A 10,415-nucleotide genomic window follows, 5' to 3' on the forward strand; every position below is an offset into this window, starting at 1 on the left:
TACTTATCATGGCCATGCTGGGTCTTTATTGCTGCATTTGGGCTTTCTCTATCTGTGGTAAACACGGGTTAGTCTTTCTGTGCAGTGCACACTTGTTATTGTGGTTGCTTCTCTTGGTGCAGAGCAGGGGCCCTGGGTGCATGGGCTTGGTAGCTGTGGTGTGCAAGTTTAGTTGCCCCATGGCAGGTGGGATCTTAGTTCCTGGACCTGGGATTGAATCTGTGTTCCTTGCATTGGCAGGCAGATTCTTGACCACTGGGCCACCAAGAAAGCCCTCAGACTCTTTGCTTTAAGTAAAATTAAGCTTTAGTCATTTTGACAAATGTTCATTTAAACTTAGGTTCAATTGTGTAAGATCAGTGCTATTCTTCTTGTTAATCATTTCTAAATAAGAAACGGATGTTTAAAGGTTAAATTAGCCTAAGGTCAGGTAACTTGCAAATGGAAAACCTGGTATGTGAATTTCAGATTCTTCCTAACCACTATGTTATGGTGTCATAAATGCTCAAGTTTAAAAAAATAAGAAATCCCCTGTGATGATGCTCTTTTCTTCTTATGCATGATTGCCATTTATATTTTATATGAATAAAATACATAAAAAGCATTAATATAGTCATATAGTTTTATATTACATCTCAGTTCATTTTATTATTGAAATGATTTTCATTTTTTTCATATTTGCAGTCTTATACTTTTGTTTTTTCTATTTTTTTAAAATTTAGCTCTGACATGAAGAAGCTCCACAGAAACACTTGGCATTCCTAAATAAAAATCTCAATTATAAATCTTATATTGTAATCTCATGTCTGGTGTTAAATCCATCTGACAAACAGGAACTGCCACGGGCTTCGACTGTTACCATAAAATACAAAGAAAAGAAAAGTAAATTCATTAAATCTTTACTACAGGCTTTTCATGCTTTTAAGTTGAAAACTTATTTAAGCCTGAATGCTTCCAGCACTTTATAATTTGGTTTGTAATCAGTTAGAAGAAAGGAAAAGTAATCGCCAAAACAGAGTAGTTTACCATACTGCAACTGGGATAGCAGAAAAATTTGATTTTGTGATAACATCAAAACAAAGGAATACTTAACAAATACAGCAAAACATTCTTTGCAACTAAAAGCTTGTGCTATGCAAAATTATAATTTTAAAATTTATACTCATTTAAACTATAAATTCACACACATTATATAATGAATATACATGCTAAAAATTAGACTTTGTTCCTCAGAAATAACCAAAAGGAAAACAAGACTTTTCAAATATATTACTCCATTACATCTTTTTTTCTCTCAAAAATTTAATAAACATATAATTTACCAATTCCAGGAACTTGCTTTAAAACTAAAGAATGCCAGCCACCATTAACTAAGCATTTTGAAGGACAGGACTAGAATACACATTGAAATTGTGTCCACTGTACTAATTGGATTTGGGCTTCCCTGGTGACAGTAAAGCACCCGCCGGCAATGCGGGAGACCTGGGTTTGATCCCTGGATAAGGAAGATCCCATAGAGAAGGAAATGGCAACCCACTCCAGTACTCTTGCCTGGAAAATTCCATGGACAGAGAAGCCTTGTAGGCTACAGTCCATGGGGTCGTAAAGAGTTGGACATGACTAAGCAACTATGTGTTAATGTCTTTTATAGCATTTGTAGTCTAACAACTCCTTTTGAAAATATCTGCCGTTTAGAAGGATTTTACAAATGAACTCAGAAAGTGATAAGCCCTTGTCCTCAGATCAACTAGACTCCTTCCAACTGAGAAGCAAATACAAAGCTGGTTATTTCTTTAAGATAGTTAATTGACTCTTCAAAGATCAAAAGCTAATAAATTCAGTTCACTTCAGTCGCTCAGTATTGTCCGACTCTTTGCGACCCCATGAATAGTAGCACGGCAGGCCTCCCTGTCCATCACCAACTCCCAGAGTTCACCCAAACCCATGTCCATTGTCGGTGATGCCATCCAGCTATCTCATCCTCTGTCATCCCCTTTTCCTCCTGCCCCCAATCCTTCCCAGCATTAGGGTCTTTTCCAATGAGTCAGCTCTTTGCATCAGGTGGCCAAAGTATTGGAGTTTCAGCTTCAACATCAGTCCTTCCAATGAACACCCAGGACTGATCTCCTTTAGGATGGACTGGTTGGGTCTTCTTGCAGTCCAGGGACTCTCAAGAGTCTTCTCTAACACCACAGTTCAAAAGCATCAGTTCTTCAGGACTCAGCTTTCTTCACCATCCAATTCTCACATCCATACATGACTACTGGAAAAACCATAGCCATGACTAGATGGACCTTTGTTGGCAAAGTAATGTCTCTGCTTTCAAATATGCTATCTATGTTCATCATAACTTTCCTTCCAAGAAGTAAGCATCTTTTAATTTCATGGCTGCAATCACCATCTGCAGCTAATAAATTGGATGCTTTTAACATCCAATACAAAAGAAGTTTTTCTACACTTTGAATTTATATGGGTTAACAGCATGATCTCCTTGATGTAAATTTAAGAAAATCCCTAACCTAATTTTTTCCCTATTCTCTTTCTGTACCTATTGGTACGTAGTTTAAAGGACAAATGAAACTTACCAGTTGGTTGGTTCTTCAAAATGAGTAGTGATGGATAGTAACTTTTTTTTTTTTTCTTATCACTAGTTCTACTGAAGCAGAGAGCTTTCGCAGTATAATTGGCTTTCCGATTTGTTTACATTTATTTTATCTTACATCCGGTCCCATCACTTCATGGGAAATAGATGGGGAAACAGTGGAAAAAGTGTCAGACTTCATTTTTTGGGCTCCAAAATCACTGCAGATGGTGATTGCAGCCATGAAATTAAAAGACGCTTACACCTTGGAAGAAAAGTTATGACCAACCTAGATAGCATATTCAAAAGCAAAGACATTACTTTGCCGACTAAGGTCCATCTAGTCAAGGCTATGGTTTTTCCTGTGGTCATGTATGGACGTGAGAGTTGGACTGTGAAGAAGGCTGAGCGCTGAAGAATTGATGCTTTTGAACTGTGGTGTTGGAGAAGACTCTTGAGAGTCCCTTGGACTGCAAGGAGATCCAACCAGTCCATTCTGAAGGAGATCAACCCTGGGATTTCTTTGGAAGGAATGATGCTAAAGCTGAAACTTCAGTACTTTGACCACCTAACGCAAAGAGTTGACTCATTGGAAAAGACTGATGCTGGGAGGGATTGGGGGCAGGAGGAGAAGGGGACGACAGAGGATGAGATGGCTGGATGGCATTACTGACTCGAAGGACGTGAGTCTGAGTGAACTCTGGGAGATGGTGATGAACAGGGAGCCCTGGCGTGCTGTGATTCATGGGGTCGCAAAGAGTCGGACATGACTGAGCGACTGAACTGAACTGATTTTACCTTAAATATGGAAGCACAAAAACAGTGATACACAGTACATCCTCACTTCCAATTGATTTTGACACTGTTCTTTAAAATCACTCATTTTTAAGGAGTCAGAGCATTCAGAAATCCAGCATCTCTGAATCTCAGTTTTAAAACTTAAATTACAAATGTTAAAAATATTATATTCATATTCAGCTTAAATGTTAATATAGTAATTAATATTATAATAACTTGAATTGTTTTTGTCTGTCAACCCAAGTGATTATAGGTAGAGGCTGTGTTTTCCCAATTTTGTATACCTAGAACACTGAAGTTGATTCTTTTCAATTATTAAACTATTATTTATTGCCATCTAGGTGTTTTAAAAGCCAGGAATTGTCTGAGGAAGCAGGTTAAAAATGGATTTTGAAATAGATTAATGGTTACTTGACTATTAAAGAGGTTTTCATCATTTGTAGTAGGTAAGTGACATACTTAGCCTATGTCATGGTGTAGTAGAGCAACTATTGAAACTTACACTGATTATAAACTGGCATAGGGTACTGATAAAATAGAATATGTTGGCTGGTAGATTATTTCAAGCATTTGGAAAGTTCAAGGAAAATAAGAAAATAGTAATTTTAAGGAGTATGGAATTGGATGTCTGTTACCGGGTGCTGTTTATATATTGGGAAAAAAAAAATTCAAGGCTAAGGATGATCAAAAATCTAAGCAACGGATGAAAGAAGACTTCCTTAACAGCATACAGAACATCTTACCTTCTGAAGTTGGAGAACAAAAAACACTGAGGATCAGACCCAAGACTTTATAAAATGGAAGTAGGGTTCCAGAGTTAATTCTCAACTCTATCAAGCTTCCAGAAGAGGATCCCTGAATGGGAAAGTTTGGTGCCCCGAAACTTCAACTGGAGATGATTACATCTTGAAAAGTTTGTTGAGCAATATTCCCACACACTTGGCGATATAACTGTCTTTTCTCTGTTGGTAAATTGTCCTCCCTCTTTCCTAAAGCAAAAGTTCTCCAGGCCAGAATACTGGAGTGGGTTGCCTATGGCTTCCCCCATGGATCTTCCTGACCCAGGCATGGAGCCGGGGTCTCCTTTATTGCAGGCAGATTTTTTTACCAACTGAGCTATAAAGGACATAGTAAAATTTCCATTAAACCTTAACCTGTAGCTGCCCCTCTCTAATGCCGGGCTTCACATGCCATGGAAAAGGCAGTCAAGAAAATATTTGAAATGGAATGATGCTTGGAATGAGTAAATTACTAGCAGGAGATAGTGTTCCACTTAAAATCAGAAAGGAAGGTTATATTAGAAACTGAGGCCATCTTCTGCAGCTTCTTTTGGCATTTCAGTGGCTGATTTTGATGGTGAATGGATGACAATCTGTCTGAGAAGGACATGCTGCTGCTGCTAAGTCACTGCAGTTGTGTCCGACTCTGTGTGACCCCATAGCAGCCCACCATGCTCCTCCGTCCCTGGGATTCTCCAGGCAAGAATACTGGAGTGGGTTGCCATTGCCTTCTCCACTGAGAAGGACATGGTAACAAGGAAATTAGACTCTTTAAGAGTTGAGGGTGTGATGTGGCTCACTCCTTGAGGTAGCACATGGAGGTGCTAGCTGAAACTAAGTAAAACCTAACTGAAAGTCTAGAAGAGGAGGCAGATGATCAACATCAGCTTTGACGTCAAACCAGCAACAGTGGCAAAATCTTGTACTGCTCACTTTTCTCATATATTTCTCCAAGTAAAGAGACAGATTAGGATCTTGGAGAGTCTATTTCTATATAAAGTAAAGTTATAAGACGCAGGTAGATCCATGTGGTACAATGAATGGACTACAATGGACACAATGGTATGCCTTCCAGATCTTCTACCTTAAAGACTGAGGTATTTATTCAGCCAGCCACTGTGAGGTTGCCTTCTGATTTGCCCTCTACTATACAGAAAGCAGCTGCTTTGACTGAGTTCAACACTGTCCTTGAAGTAGCCTTTATCTAATGACTGATTTATGTAGAAATACAAGGGAGTGGACCTCTTACATCAGTTTGAAAAGCTCTGGAGATCATCCCAGGTCAAGGACTCTGTGGCCAGTGAAGTCCTCTTTTGCATTGCATCATAGTTCAGTTTCTTCCTCTGCCTAAGGTCGCTTCCTCAGTTGATTAAAGATATTATTTTTGAATACAACCCTTAAAGCCTTCTAAGTGTAAAATTCCTTTTCCAAGATTGATTTTTAGGAAATACAATAAAGAAACTGTGCAACTGTTTTTATGCTTACCACTTGGAAGTAATCTTTTTATTTCTCCTTCCTTCCTCTTTTTTAAGCTACTAATGCTCTGTATTACATATGTCTCAAAATTTATTTAATAGTTTGGCTGTTTCAAATACTTTAACTTAGAGAACATGGTGCTGTAAGCTTTTTCTTTTTTTTTTTTTTTAAGGCAATGGCATTATTGCTGAACCTTAGTCTAAGTCTTGATTTCTTACTCACCAATAACTAAACTTAATATTTAAATTTTTGTAATTTCACCTATTTTTGTTTTGGAAATGCAAAATTTTCCTATGTCTTGATTTCTGACCAGATTAAATTAAATAGTTTCTAAAAACTTAAAAATAAAATATTATTAGAAGATGTTTTATTTAATCTTCTTGAATCTCCTACTTTAATTTCATTTGCCTAGTGTAAATTACATGATCAAACTTAAAGAGAAAGCAATCACTATTAATAAAATTTCCTATGGCACCTTTTACTCTCAGCCTCTGAGAAATCCAACTCCTTGCATATTTTTCACTTTTATACTTGGACTAATAAATATTGTTAGAAAAATGTGAAAAATCTCTTCTGATTGGATCCACCTCTTTAACTGAAACAGTAGTCTTTGCAAAAAAAATTTTTTTTCACTTTTTTACTGAAATATTACAGAAAGTGTACAAGGGCACAAATTCTAAGAATAAATTTTATTAGTTTTACATACAAACACACCAGTTCCACCACCACATAAATTCCAACTCCAGACATTCTAACACCATAATTTTTTCAAATGCCCTTTCCTATTCATCTTCCCATCCAGAGGAGACTGTTTTTCTGATTTTTATCACCATAAATAATTTAATATATTCTTTAATTTTTTTATAAATAGAGTCAGAGAGTACATACTTCTTTTTTCTCTCACTTCTTTACTCATAATATCTTTGAGATTCATTCATGATGCTGAGTTTAAAAGTAGTTTATCTTTCACATTGTTGTGTTGTTATGAAGTGTAGAGAAAATATGTTTGTGTTTAAATAGAGTAGGAGCTCTCTGAATAAATTTTGCTGGAAACTCAGGATACTGGGCAGAGAGAAAGTCATGGAAATTCAATTTACAATTATATCTAACAGAATTTCAGAGAGATTTAACTAACTACAGAAGTGTGTGTTTATATTTCAAGAGAAAAAGAGGTCTAAGACTGTGGCAACATCTCTAGGTTGTAAACTATGAATACACCTGGGACTCTTCAGCCCCTGGAGAGATTTTGTTTCTATTCCAAAAGGTTGGAGTAAAAATTCAGAGTCCTTTTGATTCCTTCTTCAATAAGTAAAAGTTTTTATCCCTTCTTTATGGAAAAGAGAGGGAGTGATATCTCTCTTTCACTTGGTTATCAGCAGATAAAATAAATTTTTATCTACCTCTTTCCTATGACATAGACTCTAAAGTTTTTATGTATAGGACCTCTGACCTGGTTTTCATCATACTACCTCAGGAGTAAGAACTGAATTGTGGTAAACCACAGTCATTATTTGCTTTTTAAGAGAATAATGATATTCTGTGTATAGTCTAGTTTCTTTCTTTGTGGGAATTCAGGATAAAATTACTAAATATTGCACTGTGAATATTAAAAATCACACTAGTGTTTCACTGAATAAAATGTAATATATTTAGCAACCTTACTTTTCATGATGTTTAGGTTGTTTTCACTAAGTAACTATTATGAAATAACCTGTTATAATAGTCTTGCACATGTATTTTTGTGTTCCTGTGTCCTTATTTTGGATGGCTATACGGTTAGGAATGCAACTGCTGAGTTAAAAGGAAGATGCATGTTGGCTTTTTAATGTGTTGCTAATTAGCTTTCCAAAGTGATTTTACCAATGTGCAAGTGTTCTATTTAGCCCATATCGTAGCAATACTTATTTATTCCACTTCGGATACTTATTTTTCAGTGGTGTAACAATACGATTTCATTATCTTCTGGATTTCACAATATTTGTTCAGACATTGGCCAATATGCTACTTTTATCTCTTTGAAGGGTCATTGGCTGCCTTTAAAATGTATTCTTTTTAATAGTTGAACTAATATATGCTTAAATTTTTGTTTGTTTGTTTGTTTTAAAATTATTCTGCTTGTGGTTTTATACCCTTTTTACAATCTGGAATATAGTGTCTTTGAAAACTTTTGGAAAATTCTCAGTCTTTAAATATTACATTTGATACAATTCATCTGTCTTTCTCTTCTGGGGTTTCAAATTCCAAACATGGTAGTAGTTTATAAAATGGCCACAGTTTTGTTTTGTTGTTTTTTTTTTTTTCCTCTCTTCCAGGTAAGCACAGCTTTCTTTTATGGGAAATTTGTTGCTTCTCCCATCAAAGGACTGAATCTGTTTCTCCATTCTTTAAGTATTGTCTTGACTGTTTGAATGGCTCTAGACTTTGGGCAATTACAGTGGGAGTAATGATTGAAAAGACTTTACTGGTGGCTCAGTGATAAAGAATCTGCCTGCAATACAGGAGACCTGCATTCAATCCCTGGGTCAGGAAGTTCCCCTTGAGAAGGAAACGGCAACCCACTCCAATATTCTTACCTGGAAAATCCCATGGACAAAGGAGCCTGGCAGGCTACAGTCCTTAGGGTTACAAAGAATTGGATATGAATGATTGACTAAAGCACCACCAATGCTTGTAAATTATTTCAGCATTGGAACATGTTCTCTCTCATATGCTTAAAACCCTGAAACCATCATGTGAATTAATCTGAGTTAGCCTTCTAGAGAAGAAAATGCCAGGAAAGAGAGAAATGAGATGCCCTGGACAACAACTGGCCATCCTATAACCCCTTAAGTAATAGCTATGGGGAGTTGTTGTGATTATCTAATCACTAGTGCAGTGGTAAAGAACCTGTCTTCCAGTGCAGAAGATGCATCGGTGGTTTCAATCCCTGGATCACAAAGATTCCTTGGAGTAGGAAGTGGCAACACACTCCAGTATTCTTACCTGGGAAAAATAATCATGGACCTCTGAGGAGCCTCACGGCGTAGTTCATGGGATTATGAAGAGCTGGACATGACTAAACACATGCATAGTCAATAAAGCAGAAATAGATGCTTTTCTGGAACTCTCTTGCTTTTTTGATAATCCAGCAGATGTTGGCAATTTGATATTTTGTTCTTCTGCCTTTTCTAAAACCAACTTGAACATCTGGAGGTTCACGGTTCACATATTGCTGAAGAATTTGGAGAATTTTGAGCATTACTTTACTAGCGTGTGTGATGAGTACAATTGTGTGGTAGTTTGAGCATTCTTTGGCATTGCCTTTCTTTGGGATTGGAATGAAAACTGACCTTTTCCAGTCCTGTGGCCACTGCTGAGGTTTCCTAAGTTGCTGGTATATTGACTGCAGCACTTTCACAGAATCATCTTTCAAGATTTGAAATAGCTCAACTGGAATTCCATCACCTTCACTAGCTTTGTCTGTAGTGATGCTTTCTAAGGCCCACTTGACTTCACATTCCAGGATGTCTGGCACTAGATGAGTGATCACACCATCGTGACCATCTGGGTCATGTAGATCTTTTTTTGGACAGTTCTTCTGTGTATTCTTGCCACCTCTTCTTAATATCTTCTGCTTCTGTTAGGTCCAGACCATTTCTGTCCTTTATCAAGCCCATCTTTGCATGAAATGTTCCCTTGGTATCTCTAATTTTCTTGAAGAGATCTCTAGTCTTTCCCATTCTTTTGTTTTCCTCTATTTCTTTGCATTGATTGCTGAGGAAGGCTTTCTTATCTCTCCTTGCTATTCTTTGGAACTCTGCATTCAAATGGGAATATCTTTCCTTTTCTCCTCTGCTTTTCGCCTCTCTTCTTTTCACAGCTATTTGTAAGGCCTCCTCAGACAGCCATTTTGTTTTTTTGCATTTCTTTTCCTTGGGGATGGTCTTGATCCCTGCCTCCTGTACAAAAGAAGACTCCTGAGAGTCCCTTGGACTGCAAGGAGATCCAACCAGTCCATTCTGAAGGAGATCAGCCTTGGGATTTCTTTGGAAGGAATGATGCTAAAGCTGAAACTCCAGTACTTTGGCCACCTCATGCAAAGAGTTGACTCATTGGAAAAGACTCTGATGCTGGGAGGGGTTGGTGGGCAGGAGGAGAAGGGGACGACAGAGGATGAGATGGCTGGATGGCATCACTGACTCGATGGACTTGAGTCTGAGTGAACTCCGGGAGTTGGTGATGGACAGGGAGGCCTGGCGTGCTGCGATTAATGGGGTCACAAAGAGTCGGACACGACTGAGCAACCGAACTGAACTGAACTGAATGCTTGTAATGAAGAAGAAATTTTTTCCCACTCTCAGGGTCAAACTATTTAAACACAAATTAATTTGTCTTCATCATTGGCCCATCAAGGACGTCCCTTCTGGAATAGTTCAATAGGTAGGTAGATAGATGCATAGATGACAGAAATAGTATTTTCCCCACTATATCTTTAATTATCTTATTTTCTTCCTTATGTTTTTGCATTTAGTTGGTCTTAAATTTTCTCTAGTTTCCTCTTTATTTCTTCTCCAGTCCTATTGAATTATCTGTATATTATTCCTCAGCTTACACACTTATCCAGTTTTAGCCATCACCTTTATATACAATTCTAAGTCTTTATATTAAACTTAATCCTCTTTTTAGTTCTACTTTTCATGGGAAAACTGTCTACTAATTGTCCCACTTGGCTGTGCTGCTGGTTTCTTAGATTTGAGCAACCAGGGAATGAGACAAACTTGTTAAAATGATGTCATCAAACT

The sequence above is a fragment of the Ovis aries genome, chromosome 1 (assembly GCF_016772045.2).
Source record: "Ovis aries strain OAR_USU_Benz2616 breed Rambouillet chromosome 1, ARS-UI_Ramb_v3.0, whole genome shotgun sequence".
NCBI classification, from domain to species: Eukaryota; Metazoa; Chordata; class Mammalia; order Artiodactyla; family Bovidae; genus Ovis; species Ovis aries.